The 18,912-nt window shown below is 41.7% G+C and overlaps 1 pseudogene; it reads right to left on the bottom strand.

Moving 5' to 3' along the window:
• Positions 1-367: 367 nt before the first annotated feature.
• LOC132879437 (tripartite motif-containing protein 16-like) lies at positions 368-14,041 on the bottom strand (annotated as a pseudogene).
• Between the last annotated feature and the right edge of the window lie 4,871 nt (positions 14,042-18,912).

Genomic DNA, 18,912 nt, shown 5'->3' with positions numbered 1-18,912 from the left:
AGGTTCTATCTGCGGGCCAATCATCATCCAGGCTGAATATCGGATGAACACGACATCAGCAGCCTGAACCGATCATGTACTGGATGTTCTAATGGAGTTTAAATATTGTTCAATGTTTTACAATCAAATCTCAGGGTTTAGAAACAACTTCAGATTTGAAAAAGTGAATGTGGATTTTACATCTTAGAACACAAGCAGAAAAATCAAATTCATTCCAAAAGTGATGTTTTATTTTTATATAGTGTAACCTGAACAGGTTTAAAATGTTGTTCTGTTCTGGCTTTATTACTGTTTATTAGTTATTTAAATGAGACGCTGCTTAATATGAAACAAACACAACTTTATAACGCGAAGGTCATGAGATCATTTTCTTTTTAAATTTGACAAGTTTCTTGTCTGACAGTTAATTTCTAACATTTCCTTTATAATTATTTTAAATTATTCATCTGTTTTAATTTAAATATTAAAATGAGTGTTTTTGTGCAGCTGGATTGTGTTCTAGTGAAACAGACGACTGAGCAACAACGTGGCAACGTGCAGGAATTTTACAGAAAACACGACACACTTTTATTCTGGATCACACAATCTCACAGAACCAGAAACCCAGAACCCAAACCCAGCATATAGAGTCTGAGTGAATGTGGTGTGGACTCTGTGGAGGAGCTTCATCGTGTCAGAGACGCTGTAGAAGGACAGAGTTCCTGCACTGTGATCCACATACACTCCTATTCTGGAGGCTGATGGAACTCTGAGATCAGTCTTAATGCTGTTGTGACAGAAAGAGAGAGAAGAAGAACACCGCAGACTCCAGGAGTGATTGTTGAGTCCAAACCCAGACTCTTTACCCCGTCCTTTCCTGCTGATGTCTTTATATGAAACTGATATGAGCACATCATCACCGCTCCACTCCACCTCCCAGTAACAGCGTCCACACACACTCTCCTTACACAACACCTGCTCCCAGTAATCAAATCTCTCTGGATGATCAGAGTAACGCTGCTCTCTCTCACTGCCTCTCACCGCTCTGTTCTTCTCAGACAGAATGAGGAGACGATGTGCCGTGTTGGGATCCAGAGTCAGATAACAGAAATCTAAAATAAAAGAGAAAAACAAACTGAACAATGTGAACATGAATATCCGCGCTGGGGGCGTGGTCACGAAAACAGCAGTTCGGTTGCAGTGAAAACTTTTCTCTGTAGAACCCTGTCACTCCCCCCTCCCCCCACTCTGGGCAAGAACACAACAAAAGGGCAATAATATAACAACAACCAATCAGAATTCAGATACAACAACCAATCAGAATTCAGATACATTCTGTTGCCAAGTAAAACAGTGTTGCCAGATTGGGCGGCTTTGACGTTATTTCGGTGGGTTTTTATCAGATGTTTATAAACATTTCGCACGAACGTTCTGTGTGAGAATGCAGCCAGAGACACTTCTACAGCCTTAGAAGGACTTTGATGCAGCACATTCTATGTACTATCTACATCCACTAGTCTACATCCAATCCAATCCATATTAAACACTTCTGTGACCCAATCAGAGCTCGCGGGAATCACACGACACAAAGACCTAGTTTACCCAGCACCCCTTAGGTATTTTAAACAACCAAAATCGAGCATTGGCCTAAATTAATCATTAACAATAAACATTAATCTCATTCAGTATTATTTAAACAAAAAAAAGTCGATGTAACTGTAAGACTAATATGAATGTGTGTAATGTAGTGCAGAAACTGAACTCATAAACTAGTAAATAAGAATGACGCAATCCATTCTCCATTTTCTCTTCTCATGTTACATTCAGCCATGCATCGCAGCCTAACTTTTTTTTAATTGAAGTATATAAAACAGGTACAATCTAACAAATCCACAAAAATCAGGATAACAGATGAAGAAAATACATGGATGTAGACAAAAATAAATTAAGCAGAATAACTAGGCGATCTGGCGACTTGTCCAGGGTGTACCCCGCCTCTCGCCCGTAGTCAGCTGGGATAGGCTCCAGCTTGCCAGTGACCCTGTAGAACAGGATAAAGCGGCTAGAGATAATGAGATGAGAATAACTAGGCCTATAAAATTAATAAAACAAACAGGATAAAAATATAAATAAATAAAAAAATAAATAACCTCAGCAATGCAGATATTAGATACAGTGGGGCAAAAAAAGTATTTAGTCAGTCACCAATTGTGCAAGTTCTCCCACTTAAAAAGATGAGAGGCCTGTCTGTGAAGATTCTCAATCATCCAGGTCATAGTAAACTGTGGGTGGTAGAAATGGGCAACTGGACTTGCTTGAAAATTCTTGAAAATGTTTCACCTCTTGTCCAAAAGGCTTCCTCAGTTCTGTCTGAGTCAGACAGAACTGAGGAAGCCTTTTGGACGAGAGGTGAAACGTTTTCAAGAATTTTCAAGCAAGTCCAGTTGCCCATTTCTACCACCCACAGATGAGAGGCCTGTAATTTTCATCATAGGTATACCTCAACTATGAGAGACAAAATGAGAAAAACAAAAATCCAGAAAATCACATTGTCTGATTTTTAAAGAATTTATTTGCAAATTATGGTGGAAAATAAGTATTTGGTCATTAACAATAGTTCATCTCAATACTTTGTTATATACCCTTTGTTGGCAATGACAGAGGTCAAACATTTTCTGTAAGTCTTCACAAGGTTTTCACACACTGTTGCTGGTATTTTGGCCCATTCCTCATGCAGATCTCCTCTAGAGCAGTGATGTTTTGGGGCTGTCGCTGGGCAACATAGACTTTCATCTCCCTCCAAAGATTTTCTATGGGGTTGAGATCTGGAGACTGGCTAGGCCACTCCAGGACCTTGAAATGCTTCTTACGAACCCACTCCTTCGTTGCTCGGGTGGTGTGTTTGGGATCATTGTCATGCTGAAAGACCCAGCCATGTTTCATCTTCAATGCCCTTGCTGATGGAAGGAGGTTTTCACTCAAAATCCCATGATACATGGCCCCGTTCATTCTTTCTTTTACACGGATCAGTCATCCTGGTCCCTTTGCAGAAAAACAGCCCCAAAGCATGATGTTTCCACCCCCATGCTTCACAGTAGGTATGGTGTTCTTTGGATGCAACTCAGCATTCTTTCTCCTCCAAACACGACAAGTTGAGTTTTTACCAAAAAGTTCTATTTTGGTTTCATCTGACCATATGACATTCTCCCAATCCTCTTCTGGATCATCCAAATGCTCTCTAGCAAACTTCAGACGGGCCTGGACATGTACTGGCTTAAGCAGGGGGACACGTCTGGCACTGCAGGATTTGAGTCCCTGGTGGCGTAGTGTGTTACTGATGGTAGCCTTTGTTACTTTGGTCCCAGCTCTCTGCACGTCATTCACTAGGTCCCCCCATGTGGTTCTGGGATTTTTGCTCACCGTTCTTGTGATCATTTTGACCCCACGGGGTGAGATCTTGCATGGAGCCCCAGATCGAGGGAGATTATCAGTGGTCTTGTATGTCTTCCATTTTCTAATAATTGCTCCCACAGTTGATTTCTTCACACCAAGCTGCTTACCTATTGCAGATTCAGTCTTCCCAGCCTGGTGCAGGTCTACAATTTTGTTTCTGGTGTCCTTTGACAGCTCTTTGGTCTTGGCCATAGTGGAGTTTGGAGTGTGACTGTTTGAGGTTGTGGACAGGTGTCTTTTATACTGATAACGAGTTCAAACAGGTGCCATTAATACAGGTAACGAGTGGAGGACAGAGGAGCCTCTTAAAGAAGTTGTTACAGGTCTGTGAGAGCCAGAAATCTTGCTTGTTTGTAGGTGACCAAATACTTATTTTACCAAGGAATTTACCAATTAATTCATTAAAAATCCTACAATGTGATTTCCTGGATTCTTTCCCCCATTCTGTCTCTAATAGTTGAAGTTTATCTATATGATGAAAATTACAGGCCTCTCTCATCTTTTTAAGTGGGAGAACTTGCACAATTGGTGGCTGAATAAATACTTTTTTGCCCCACTGTATGGATCGTAGCCTAACATAGCCTACATAATATTATGCGTGTGCGCCACCTACTGGTGAATGTAGGATTCAGAACACAGCAGATGATTGCAGAGTTATAATCTGATTGAACCACACGGAGCCGAGTACCAGACAGCAGATTTTTCACCTCCAGCACTGACGGGCTCATGGTGCTATTTGTTCGATTTACAAATAGTATACTGGACTTTAGCTGCATATTTTTACTTTACAAGATAGGCATCGGGCGGCACGGTGGTGTAGTGGTTAGCGCTGTCGCCTCACAGCAAGAAGGTCCTGGGTTCGAGCCCCGGGGCCGGCGAGGGCCTTTCTGTGTGGAGTTTGCATGTTCTCCCCGTGTCCGCGTGGGTTTCCTCCGGGTGCTCCGGTTTCCCCCACAGTCCAAAGACATGCAGGTTAGGTTAACTGGTGACTCTAAATTGACCGTAGGTGTGAATGTGAGTGTGAATGGTTGTCTGTGTCTATGTGTCAGCCCTGCGATGACCTGGCGACTTGTCCAGGGTGTACCCCGCCTTTCGCCCGTAGTCAGCTGGGATAGGCTCCAGCTTGCCTGCGACCCTGTAGAAGGATAAAGCGGCTAGAGATAATGAGATGAGAAGATAGGCATCAAGTACATTTTACATTTTGGGTGGTTTTAAGTGCATGTTGGTGGGTTTTGAAGATATTTTGGGCTGGAAAACGTCAGCAGTATCTGGCAACCCTGAAGGAAAATTGTAACCTGTCAAAGTTCTTGAGCCCTCGTGCTGTTTTACCGTTAGATCAATCACATATCAGCTTAAACTAGCATTCTAAAACATTCTAAGATCCCACAGAAAAGAGCGACTCCCCCTGCCAGCCTCATGGAACGCAGTGTTTAAGGCTCCGGATGGGTTTTATTTCCATTTATGAGGGAAAGGAACATACACCCTCCCGACAGTCAGTGCGGTATTCGCTTGGAAAACACATTTGCAAATTGGTAGAATGAGTTCATCATCACATGGATTTCATATTATTATTATTATTATTATTATTCATGAATTACTACAGTTCTGAACTTCAAATGTTAAAAGTCTGGCCTTTGGAGAGATGATGGAGACTCTTTTGGTGGAACACAACGGAGCAAAATATCGTGACCCTCTAATGTTGACCTGAAGTTGGCACCACTGGGGGTTGGCATTGGGTTTTTGTCCCCACCAATGTTAATACCAAACCTACGCCCTTGCCTACATGTTATCTCGTTCTAATTGTTGTGACTTTTATCCAAATGACAGCTGGCAATACATTGTTACTTTGCACTTTTTGTTGATCTGGGTACTAATCTTTGAGAAACTGGATTGGCAGAATGTTGCCTGTGAAGAAAAGAATGTCTTTTTATTACCCTGTGCCAAGTAAATATTCACTTCAGTGCAATTTTTAAGAGCCATAAATTGGATTTTATTTATTGTTTTTGTTGTGAGTGGTTTTGTTTGATTTTTGTTTTAATTCTTTAGCTTATTTATTTAGATTTATTTTATACATTCCACTGTTGAATTGAATAAGTTGACTTAATTAAAAAGTTTACTGTTCTATGAAAGGGTGTATTTGCATGATCATTATTAATTTACTATAGTGGCATAAAATTGTCTTGAAAAGACATCAACAATAATATCGTTTATCGCAATAATTTCTGAGACAATATATCGTCCAACAAAATTTGTTATTGTGACAGGCCTAGAAGTGTGTGTGTGTGTGTGTGTGTGTGTGTGTGTTCGATGTACATTTCAGAAACTCTTTTCTGCTCTGTGGTCCTGAAATGATCTGAACTGCTGCAGCTGTGGAGAGAAAAATAGAAACATGAGTTTGTGTAAAAGATGGAAAGAGTTTAAAGTGATCCAGTCAGTTTATTCATTTTAAATCAGTGTTTTAGTTCAAAGTGTCGGGTGAATAAAGTGTCTGCAGAAAAGAAAGCAGGAGCATCGCTAAGAAATAACACATCACTGTGTTTCTCCAGCAGGAACAGCTCCTCTTACCATGTGGAGGGATTTTGTTGAATTCCTCCTCACAGAATTCCTCGAGTCTCTTTTTCAGATCTGAGAGAGAATTCCTCACTCCATCAAATGAGAGATGTTGATGGACAGTGACGCTGGATGTCTGAAATGTTGGTCTGTCGATTGTAGGAGAGCGACGTCCAGAAGCTAAAACCTACAGAAAGCAAATGAAATGTAAAACCCACTTGTGATGTCAGACAGGGACATTTATTGTTCCCTTAATGAGAGGTGTTTTAGAGAGTGTGTGAGGAACAGCTGGCTCTGTAGATCAGACAGTGAGTGTTACCTGGAGGAAATGGATGTGATCGTGTGTGTGTGAAAGCTGCTCCAGCTCAGTGACTCTCCTCTGAAGATCAGCAATCTCCTGCTCCAGTTGCTCCAGGAGTCGTTCAGCTCGACTCAGTTCAGCCTTCTCCTGATCTCTGATCAGCTCCGTCACCTCCCAGCGCTTTTTCTCCATGGAGCTGATCAGCTCAGTAAAGATCCTCTCACTGTCCTCCACTGCTGTCTGTGCACTGAGCTGTTAGGACACACACACACACACACACACACACACACACACACACACACAAGATGTAAAGCTCATCTATCATTCCCTCTCTTACTGAGACTGTAAATGACTCGTTGTCCATGTTGTGTGTGTTTCTAGGAGCAGCTCTGTCTCTGCTCACTGCTCACCTTTATAGTGTTCACAGCCTGTTTCAGCTCCTGCACCTTCTTCTGCTTCTCCTGGATTCTCTGCTGGGATTTCATCTGCTCCTCCTTTAACTCACTCTGAGGACAAATAAAATACATTCAGCTTTTTATACAGTACGAGCGAACTGGTTCCATATTAATGTCAGTTCAAAGTACATTCATGTTTCACTCTGAAGGTTATGTACTCTGTGTGTGTGTGTGTGTGTGTGTGTGTGTGTGTGTGTGTGAGAGAGAGAGAGAGAGAGAGAGAGAGAGAGAGAGAGAAATGTTCACTAACTGATCTGGGCTGGGTTTCCCGAAAGCCTCTTAAGGCCAAGAGAGTTTTAAATGACCTCTTAAGATCCATCATCAAGCTAACGTGGTTTTCCCGAACAACATCGTAGCACAAGTAGTCCTTTAGTTTGCTCGGAATTTACGAGAGACCCGGAGCACTCGTTCAAAACAAAGAGCGACTCGCTCGCTGCCGAATCCACAGAATGCGCATGCGGCTCTGAGGGACTCTCACAGTCAGCGGGGGAAACTGGGGTTGAATCTACTGGTGGTGTTCAATTAGTTTTCTTTTACATTGCAAGTCCATCGAGTTAATTATCAGAGGTGGACAGTAACGAAGTACATTTACTTGAGTTCTGTACTGAAGTGCACTTTTTGAGTATCTGTACTTTACTTGATTATTTTTGGGGGGAAACTTATGACTTTAACTTCACTACATTTGAAAGACAAATATCGTACTTTTTACTCCACTACATTTCTATCAAGGTCCTCGTTACTCGTTACTATGAAGCAGCTTTGAAAGTGGATGTTTTTCTCTTTTCTTTTCTAAAACATGATTGTTTTTTTCCGCAGGTGACACTGAGACAGTCTATCAGTAATCACTAGGGTCACGTCACGTCCATAGACTGGATAAAATCAAGATCAATGATTTCTCTGCAGCATTATTTAACACGATCAGTTGATGGCAGAATGGAAGGAGGCGGTTCTTCTGGGGAATGCACACACCCACGGTTCTATAGCTAGAACCCATGATTCAGTTTTCTGAAAGGAATAAAGAGTCGTTTCATTTTAAATGTTTGCTTTGTTTGCCTAAAACGGAGCACATCACAGCCTACAAAAACTCACCATCCGACCTGCGGAAGCATATTGAGGGAGATAAACGTTTTATTCCAAGTGAAAGCTTGCAGTGAAGTTGTCTGTGCTTTAGAGCTCGCGATAACGTTGCAATCGCTACACAGTCTGATTAGCCAAATGACTTTCTGTGGATTTGCCAAGTTGCCATCGCCTTGTCCACGTCTAATGTTTACACATAGCTAGTTAACTTGGACACTGTTAGTTAGCATGTAAAAACGGAGTTACACTAACATGAATAGCGTTCAGTTTTCTGAAGTCCTTTCAGAAATGTTTTATCATAATCTTGCCAATTAAACAAAAAAGTAGAAATCTTTCTTTTCTTGTAATATTAGCTGCCCAATATGATTTCGAGTTTGAAAAGAGTTTGCTAGCATGTCAGGTGGAGCTTCACTGACATGATTCCACAGGCAGATTCATATGTGCATGAATACATACACTTAACAAACTGCTGCAATTTTTTATTTTGATGTCAGATGATGTTCTTGCATCTTTTTTTTGTTGTTTTGCTTAAAGCAGAGTTGCTGTTGGGCCGTTATTAAGCTCGAGGTGCGGATCTGGGTTTTAATCAGGTTGGATTGTCCTTTTTATTTTCTGAGCAAGCTGCATTTACAGCTGTTCCACTGTCTTCCTGATTAACACACACATACATGTGTGCACACACTGCCAGAGCTGGGTCAGAACACTACCATGCTGCTTTGTGGCGGTGGGGAGGAGGGTTACAATAAAAAAAAAATGAAAATGACAATGGGTCTTTTTCAGTTCAATTGTGTTTTATTTTGTAACATTCTACCAGGCGTTTATTCTACAGGTTCTACAACTTAGTCAGTAAATCCAGTCAGGTGTTTCAGAGGCATTAGGTTTTGTAAGCGTTGTGGCTATAATACAACAATGCATTGACAGAAAATGTACTTTTAATACTTAAGGATTTTTAAAAGCAAATACTGCAGTACTTTAACTGAAGTAAAAATTTGACTGTCCAACTTTCACTTGTATCGGAGTAACATTTGCCCAGTGGGATCTGTACTTTGACTTAAGTAATGAAGTTGGGTTCTTTGTCAGATCTGTTAATTATTAAATAAATATACACAAAACACGATGAATATATTTCAGTATGTTATGGAATTCCGTATGGATATCAGTGTCACATTTATATCACTATATTTTAATCAAATTTAGCTCCATTAGGCGAGTGATTAACTAATTTAGTGTTATAAATGAGACATTTCTGCACCTCTAAGTGTGTGTGTGTGTGTGTGTGTGAGAGAGAGAGAGAGAGAGAGAGAGAGAGAGAGAGGTTTTGATCTGTGTGTACCTAAGAAGGTTGAATTGACCTCCTTATATATAAGGTTGACTATAGATATTAAACCTCCTTCGGTACACACTACACACAGATCAAAACCTCTCTCTCTCTCTCTCTCTCTCTCTCTCTCTCTCTCTCTGTGCACTTATAAGGGAGAACATGGCCCACTCTGCACTGTGGAGAACAGCTGAAATAATCCTGACTGCATGATCAGGGGGTAACAGTGAAATGAGCGAGCACGGGGAACACATTTACCTCATTATTTAGCTTATTATTTGTTCAGTCTTTCATGTGAACGTTTGTTCATTTCATTAAAAACAAGCTTGGAATAAAAAAAAATTGCCAAAAACTATTTTATGTTTCATTAATTAATTACCACATATATGTAATGCTTCCAGATGATACTATATATTATCTTATTTTAAACACTTTATATTTCATTAGATTTTGGTTAAAAACAAGCACCATGTGACCTTATCGACTGGATTTAGCAACTACTAATGCCTTCAGCAACGACAATACGATTGCCTTTAGCAGCTACTAATGCCTATATCGGGGACGCGAACTGCAAAGACGCTCTTCGTCCTGTTGCTCTTTAGACTCCTTCTTCCGAGTGAGTTCCGGAAAACCACACACAGAGACAATGTTCGTTCCTTAAGAGCAGGGGTCACCAAACTTTTTTTCTCTGGGGGCCACATTGTCGTTCCTGACTGTGATGGGGGGCCGGGGTCGAGTCAGCTATATAACATAGAAATGTATGACCCAGACAAATATGACCACCAGCAGGCCTCATTGTGTAGTAGAGATTACTAGCCTGGCACAGCCATCCCCACTACTGTATCCCCACTACTATATCCCCACCACTATTTCCCCACTACTATATCCCCACTACTATATCCCCACTACTATATCCCCACCACTATTTCCCCACTACTATATCCCCACTACTATATCCCCACTACTATATCCCCACCACTATTTCCCCACTACTATATCCCCACTACTATATCCCCACTACTGTATCAACACTTGATTCCTGGCACATATTTGTTTATCTTTACTAGTGGTTTGCAAAAGTAGTACTCGAGTCTTCACACTTTGTTTTAATTTGAAATACCACAGATATTCCATTTATTTATTTTCTAATAAAAATAACATCAAAGCTGTCAGGGTGGCACGGTGGTGTAGTGGTTAGCGCTGTCGCCTCACAGCAAGAAGGTCCTGGGTTCGAGCCCCGGGGCCGGCGAGGGCCTTTCTGTGTGGAGTTTGCATGTTCTCCCCGTGTCCGCGTGGGTTTCCTCCGGGTGCTCCGGTTTCCCCCACAGTCCAAAGACATGCAGGTTAGGTTAACTGGTGACTCTAAATTGACCGTAGGTGTGAATGTGAGTGTGAATGGTTGTCTGTGTCTATGTGTCAGCCCTGTGATGACCTGGCGACTTGTCCAGGGTGTACCCCGCCTTTCGCCCGTAGTCAGCTGGGATAGGCTCCAGCTTGCCTGCGACCCTGTAGAAGGATAAAGCGGCTAGAGATAATGAGATGAGATGAGATCAAAGCTGTCAAGGTAAGAAACATCTGCCTAGTTGAGGTGATTGACACTGGCAAAGGTGAGTGGAAAATTATAAATTGTAGGTAGGCCTGTTGATATTATTAATAATAATTGTGTGCAGCACTTAATAAAGGTCAAATAAATAGGCCTATAAAATAAATACACTTAAAAAAACAGTGAAATTATAATATGAGCAATAGATCACAGCAGTTGTGCTGTGTCCTGCACGTCATTGCTCTCATCCATGGCCAAAGCAAAAAACTTGAATTCTGATGCTTTCTTATTCAGCTGGTCATACACGTTGTCCCCCAAATCTTTGGTTTGCCTGGTCATAGCAGGTGCGGAGAGACTCACCGCGTTGAGCGCATCCTTCTTTTTTTTTTTTCAGTGTCTTTTTTTTTTTTATTTATTTGCTAACAAATACAAACAAATACAAAGTAAAAAGGACAGAATGAAACAAATCAATACATACACATGACATACAACAGAAGCACTGACGTAACTAACAACAATTTCAAAGGCTGGACAATACTACTAATATGTTAACAAAGAGATGTAACAGAACACATGGAGACAAATTCGACAAAGATAAACAAGAGCTATATTGCTGTATAGAGGAGGATGGGTGGGGTTGATTAGGGGTAATGAATGTGCATATGAGATAGAGGAGGGTAGGTGGGGGAGATTTGGAGGGGTTTTGGGCCTTGAATTATGGGTGGAGGGACAGTGTGTATATGTTGGGGGGGAGCGGGATATGTGAAAGTAAGCGTGTGTGTGTGTGTGTGTGTGTGTGTGTGTATATAAGCAGTGCTGGTCTGTGTCGGGCCAGGGAGAAGGAAACTGGATCATAATGAAGGAGGGAGGGGGAGTATTATTTTATTTGCTAATCATTTGTGTTAGTAAATTTTTTATAGATAGAAATTCTAAAAATAATAGTTATTTAATAGTTAATTATGATGACTACCTGAGCACCTGTTATGGCTATGGTGCCAGCCCCCCCTGCCCAAGCTAATTCATGATGGGATGACAGAGGGGAGGGGGAGGTACTGCATGAGGCAGGGCTCCGGGCCCTGACGCCCCATGCACCGACACCAGCCCCCCATAGCCTCCGCACAACACGCCCTACCTATCCTATATATGACTGTATATGACAAGAATGTGTGCCTTCTCTAAAATGTACTGCATTAAAAGAAGAGATGTATTTGCATTAAAAGAGGCAAGGAGTGCAGCAAAGCACCTGCAGAGGTTTCCCACATGCACTCCTCCCCGACCCTAGTCTATCATGTTGTTCTTATTGCAGGTGTACAAATGGTGTGTGCTTCCTAATGTGTAGAGCATTTAAAAGAGGATAAGGCGCGCTGTGCAATACCAAGAGTAGGCAGGTATCAGAGTGCATGCGTGGGGTGGGCGGGGCGCCGAGAAAACCTCGGGACCCTGACCCGGAGGGGAACCCTGACCCATCAACCCTCCCAATGGCACCAACCAACGCCAGTCCCACCTGACAGCCAGACAGGATGGGGCCGACCACGCCATCCCAGAAGCCCAGGTATAACAAGAGTAGATGAAGTGGGGGAGGGAAGACGGTAGCAGAGGGAGGGAGGGAGTGGTGGGAAAAATTAATAAATGAAGTACATAAACAAACAGAGATAAGAGATTCCAGCTTCCATCCTCCCTTCCCTAATATGTATATGAGCGCATCCTTCTTGTCGGGACACACCTCCTTGGCCACAGCAAGCATGCATACTTTAACAAAGTCCCCATCAGTAAACGGCTTTCCATGGGTAGCTAGTAGGTGAGCTACCTTATAGCGACCTCGGACAGCAGCCTGGTTGATCTGGGTTTGGCGAAGGAATATTTTCTGTTGTGCAGCCAGTCCGCATTTCATCCTCTGAATCCTGTCTTCTCTTGTTTGCCCTCGCAAACTAGCATACTCTTTGTGGCGGGTTTCGTAGTGACGACGCAGATTATATTCTTTGAAAACCGACACACTTTCTTTACATACAAGACAAACTGCACGGTCCTTACACTGAACGAAAAAATAATCGGTGGTCCACTGTTCTTTAAAAAGTCTGCACTCTCTGTCAGCTTTTCGCTGACCGCTTGCCATTTTGCTGTCCTGAACACTGACAGTTCTCTGCGCGTGCGCTGCCTGTCACTGCCTGATCGCGAGCATATGATGAAAATTCGGAAAATATGAATAGTTCATTTTATAACTAAATATCAATTTTAATTGATAAAATCAACAAAATACAAGATGCAGACATGTTATTTGCCAAAAAGCAATTTAAAAAAATAGACCATGACCACTTTTGGGGATTGGCTCATAGGGCTGATTCAAGTGGTGGGGGGCTGGGGGGCCGGTCAAAGGGGGGTGGCGGGCTGGAGTTGGCCCGTAGGCCGTAGTTTGGTGACCCCTGCTTAAGAGAGTCTCTCAACTCTCTCTTTAGGTCTAAAGGGCAACGTTATCAGGAAACCCACCCCTAACCAGATTACGACCATCAATGAAGATAAATTTAACACTCTGTTCACCAGAACACAGACAATTTTAATCAGCTTTTACAGAATCCTTCTGATTGAGACACACATTGAAATTAAAATTCAAATCATGTCACTGACTAAAGCACCTGTTTCTAGATGGGAAACTATAATTAAGATGATTTAATTCTGGAAAGATTTCTAGTTCTCACCTGTTTCTCAGCTCTTTCTGCTGCAACTGAAACAGCGTCATGGTCTTTATGTTTCTCCAACATGCACAAAGAGCAAATACATATTTGATCAGTACGACAGTAGATTTTCAGCACTTCATCATGTTCAGAGCAGATCTTCTCTTGGAGTTTTGCTGAGGCTTCAATTAGTGTGTGTTTTTTCAAAGCAGGACGTTCAAGATGAGGTTTCATATGAGTTTCACAATAAGAAGCCAAACACATCAGACAGGACTTGACGGCTTTGTGTTTTTTCCCGGTGCAGAAATCACACTCCACATCTCCAGGTCCAGCGTAACAGTGAGCAGGAGAAGCGGCTTGGACTTCAGTCTTCTTCAGTTTCTCCACCACTTCATCCAGCATGTTGTTTCTGCGTAGAACAGGCCTTGTAGTGAAAGTGTCTCTGCACTGAGGACAGCTGTAGACGCCCTTCTGAGCCTCCTGATCCCAGCAGCCATTAATACACACCATACAGAAACTGTGACCACAGGAGATAGTCACCGGATCCTTCAGGAGATCCAGACACACCGGACACATGAACTGGTCTACAGAAAGCTGATCTACTGAAATACTGGCCTCAGCCATTTTCCTGAACTCACACCGATTAAGAGAGAGAGAGAGAGATCAGTTTGTTTTATCTGAAATGACAAGTTACTTCCTCATTCTGTGTGTGTAAGAGAGAGAGAGAGAGAGAGAGAGAGAGAGAGAGGAGGAGCACAAACACAGAGAGATCATGAACACTCCTCTGTTAACCATTTCATCTCCCTTCAGTGCAGTAATATAACCCATGTCGCTGCACTGATTAGGATTAATTTCATGAAATACTCACAGAATGGATCTTAATTTTCTGGACTTTTCCACCTACTGACACCTCAAGCACAACTTTCAGCCTTGTTGATAAATTACAATTGTTTCACTTGAACAGCTTTTTCCTCGTGATGTCTTTAAACCAATCTTCATCCCCAAACAATGTTTGAGCCATTTTAAAAGTAAGGAGGATGCAGCTGTCAGGAAGGAAAACCGTATTTTATTGATTTTGCATTGTTTATTGCTAATAGAAATCACAAAAGTGGATCTTTATTAAACATAATCTCCATTTCACTCAGTATGAGTGCTCCAGGCTTCACGAGTGCCTGAACCCTTCATGACGTGCTGTTAATGGAAACTAATCCACTTTGTGTTGGGTCACATCCCACCACCTCATCGCAGATTAGTTTCCTGGAGCAGCATGCCTCACCCTCTTTTATTCCTTACATCATGTTTTATCAAGAACATTATTCCGGGTCGATGAAGAATTCTTTCTCATGAACAGATTGTTGAGATGGAAATGAAGTTGGTAGATGAATATGTTTGAGATCAGAGATCCTGAGTCGCCTCAATCAGTCATTAGATGTGTCTTTGAGAAGTAGGAGAACTCTGGAGAACCAGGAGGAAACCCACACTGACATGGGTCATTTTACCTTTGGGTCATTTTAACATTGTTAACAGAGTGAAATGAATCTCCTGAAAGGCAGAAGAAAGAAATCTGCTAGTAGTGTTGTAGGTGTAATTAATAATTTTGTGTATTTAAGATTGGATAAGTGATCAATCTTTAATAATTACATGAAATCAGTCTCATTAAATTTGAAGTTTAATAATTAAAATGAATCAATCCTATTGAATCGTTTAATTTGAATCATTTGAATTGAATCATACCATAGAATCGGTCTCATTTGAATCGTTTGAAGTGAATCATTCAATGAATCGAGTCAGTGAATCATTTAGTGAATCATTAATCCTGGTACTTAACAATATATTACCAGACAGCTAAAATGGTATATCATTATTGATCACTTACCATGTTACATCAATTGCCTACACCTTCCTTGAATTCTTTGCGATTGGGCCACTTCAAAATATCAAAACAGCAGATGAATACACACAACTTTGATAATAAATGAATTTATTATAACAAAGATAAAAATAATAATCAGTTGGAATATATACAGTGAGGTGTGTGTATATGAATATGTGTGTGTGGGTGTGTGTGTGTGTGTGTAAGAGAGGGAGAGAGAGAGACACCTTGGGTCTCTCTTGAGAGGGTTGGCTCTTAAGGCCCAAGGACCACCTCGTGGAGTTAAACAAAGAAAGGTGTGTTAGGTCTAGCTTGTTGCTATGTGGGACACAGGAATTTTGTTATCTGCAATCTTGGTATGTCTGTGCATGGGGGAAGTGAAGCTTGGAATGTGTCCATGCAAGGACGAGCCAGGGTGTGGAATGTTTATCTGATGGGTTGATATATATATAAGGCCTGGGCAGGCCTGCTGGGCACGTGTTTTCTAAGTAACAAAGAATTCCACACTCATAACATTATCAAACTCACTGAAATCTTAATAAGGTCAAAATGTGTGTTAAGGAGATTGAGGATATTAGTAAAAGAATAAGAGAGAGAGAGAGAGGTTGCTCTGGAGTTTCTTTTGAAGATCTTCGTAGCTCGTGAGAAGAAAGTTCTGATCAGACAGGGTTAGGACGGTCCAGCCGCTCCCAACACCAATAAAACTGCCTATTTGGTTGCAGTCTAGTACGTACTAAAAGAATGACTGAAAAAAAAACGGTTTATAACTCACTTGAGTTAAAGCGTGCGCGTTTCCGGAGTCCACCGTGATCAAGGGTGGATAGAAGGAGGAGAACGTTCTAAAACGTGTCTCTTGCAGGAAAGAGTCGTGGTTTCGGACGGTCCGATGGTGAGCGTCCCTCTATGGTCTGTTCTCCGCTGAGTCCAGACACCAGAGACAAAGAAAAATGGAGTTTCCAAGTCTCTTATGTGAAACCTGAGGAATGATGTACGTGATCCCGCCCAGGCGTGACGTAGTCAACGCGGAAGTTGGCTGGGAGTTGTAGTTCTTAGACACAAGATGGCGCATGATACCTACATTCCCCCTTTTGGTCTCAGGGGTATGACGGAGTCGTAGCACTGAGAGCACTGTACCGTATCATCGCTGTGTCCATAGTCCTTGAGGTAGACTTGTTCTGCACAGTTCATGGTGTCCTGTGAAGACTGTGTAAACTTGTGAGTTCCAGTGAGACAGTTGGAGGTAGAGGCATTTGAGCATACAATCACCATAGGCACTTGGGCATATACAGTGGTGCTTGAAAGTTTGTGAACCCTTTAGAATTTTCTATATTTCTGCATAAATATGACTTAAAACATCATCAGATTTTCACACAAGTCCTAAAAGTAGATAAAGAGAACCCAGTTAAACAAATGAGACAAAAATATTATACTTGGTCATTTATTTATTGAGGAAAATGATCCAATATTACATATCTGTGAGTGGCAAAAGTATGTGAGCCTTTGCTTTCAGTATCTGGTGTGACCCCCTTGTGCAGCAATAACTGCAACTAAACGTTTGCGGTAACTGTTGATCAGTCCTGCACACCGGCTTGGAGGAATTTTAGCCCGTTCCTCCGTACAGAACAGCTTCAACTCTGGGATGTTGGTGGGTTTCCTCACATGAACTGCTCGCTTCAGGTCCTTCCACAACATTTCCATTGGATTAAGGTCAGGACTTTGACTTGGCCATTCCAAAACATTAATTTTATTCTTCTTTAACCATTCTTTGGTAGAACGACTTGTGTGCTTAGGGTCATTGTCTTGCTGCATGACCCACCTTCTCTTGAGATTCAGTTCATGGACAGATGTCCTGACATTTTCCTTTAGAATTCGCTGGTATAATTCAGAATGCATTGTTCCATCAATGATGGCAAGCCGTCCTGGCCCAGATGCAGCAAAACAGGCCCAAACCATGATACTACCACCACCATGTTTCACAGATGGGATAGGGTTCTTATGCTGGAATGCAGTGTTTTACTTTCTCCAAACATAACGCTTCTCATTTAAACCAAAAAGTTCTATTTTGGTCTCATCCATCCACAAAACATTTTTCCAATAGCCTTCTGGCTTGTCCACGTGATCTTTAGCAAACTGCAGACGAGCAGCAATGTTCTTTTTGGAGAGCAGTGGCTTTCTCCTTGCAACCCTGCCATGCACACCATTGTTGTTCAGTGTTCTCCTGATGGTGGACTCATGAACATTAATATTAGCCAATGTGAGAGAGGCCTTCATGTGCTTAGAAGTTACCCTGGGGTCCTTTGTGACCTTGCTGACTATTACACGCCTTGCTCTTGGAGTGATCTTTGTTGGTCGACCACTCCTGGGGAGGGTAACAGTGGTCTTGAATTTCCTCCATTTGTACACAATCTGTCTGACTGTGGATTGGTGGAGTCCAAACTCTTTAGAGATGGTTTTATAACCTTTTCCAGCCTGATGAGCATCAACAACACATTTTCTGAGGTCCTCAGAAATCTCCTTTGTTCGTGCCATGATACACTTGCACAAACATGTGTTGTGAAAATCAGACTTTGATAGATCCCTGTTCTTTAAATAAAACAGGGTGCCCACTCACACCTGATTGTCATCCCATTGATTGAAAACACCTGACTCTAATTTCACCTTCAAATTAACTGCTAATCCTAGAGGTTCACATACTTTTGCCACTCACAGATATGTAATATTGGATCATTTTCCTCAATAAATAAATGACCAAGTATAATATTTTTGTCTCATTTGTTTAACTGGGTTCTCTTTATCTACTTTTAGGACTTGTGTGAAAATCTGATGATGTTTTAGGTCATATTTATGCAGAAATATAGAAAATTCTAAAGGGTTCACAAACTTTCAAGCACCACTGTAATCACTATCTAACTAGATTAGGGTTACCTCAACATTTAAACTGTGAACGCTACATATATACTTCATTTCAGTGAACACTACATATATACTTCATTCCAGTGAAGATTACATATACTTCATTTCAGTGAAGACTACACATATATACTTCATTTCAGTGAAGACTACACATATATACTTCATTTTCTACTCAAAGAAAATAATAAAACCAAAAAAAGAAGAGAGGAAGTGGAGTAGAGAAAAGAAGTGTTAGTGTTTAGGGTGTTAAACCTAATCTTCTGGCAAGGTAACGGCAGCAGGTGGTTTGGCCAGAAAGCGTGCGCTACTATGGCCGAAACTGTCAGGGACGCAGACCCCTTTATCCAGCTTGGCGTATAGCGTCGCTATTCGTTTGTGTAGCATGCATGCGATGCCAGCAGAAAAGACCCAGCCACTGAGAATAAGTCCCAAACAGACATATGGTAAATTCTAGGTCAGGTGCCCCTCTGACCCGGTTTTGGGAGACTATGGTCGAAATTCCATCCTGATCTACACTAAATTTCACCGTTTTGGTCCCTTCAACCAGTAGTTGCTGTTGGAGGGTGTTACTGATCTCAAGATCATAACCTTCGAAGGCATCTATCATCTCAATCTCCGAATCATACCGGTCAGTACTAAGATGGTGTAGGGTGATGTCACCTATGTGAATGGTGGCTCCCTGTGGTACACTAAGGAACACCGTTTGGTTTGGGATTTTCATTCTTGTGGCTGTGTTGTGCTGGTTGTATGACATCAAGATTTCAGTTTTGGAGTGTTAACA

The sequence above is a fragment of the Neoarius graeffei genome, chromosome 2, assembly GCF_027579695.1.
Source record: "Neoarius graeffei isolate fNeoGra1 chromosome 2, fNeoGra1.pri, whole genome shotgun sequence".
Taxonomy (NCBI): Eukaryota; Metazoa; Chordata; class Actinopteri; order Siluriformes; family Ariidae; genus Neoarius; species Neoarius graeffei.
The sequence above is the reverse complement of the archived record's forward strand: the minus strand, read 5'-3'. Positions and strand labels throughout refer to the sequence as shown.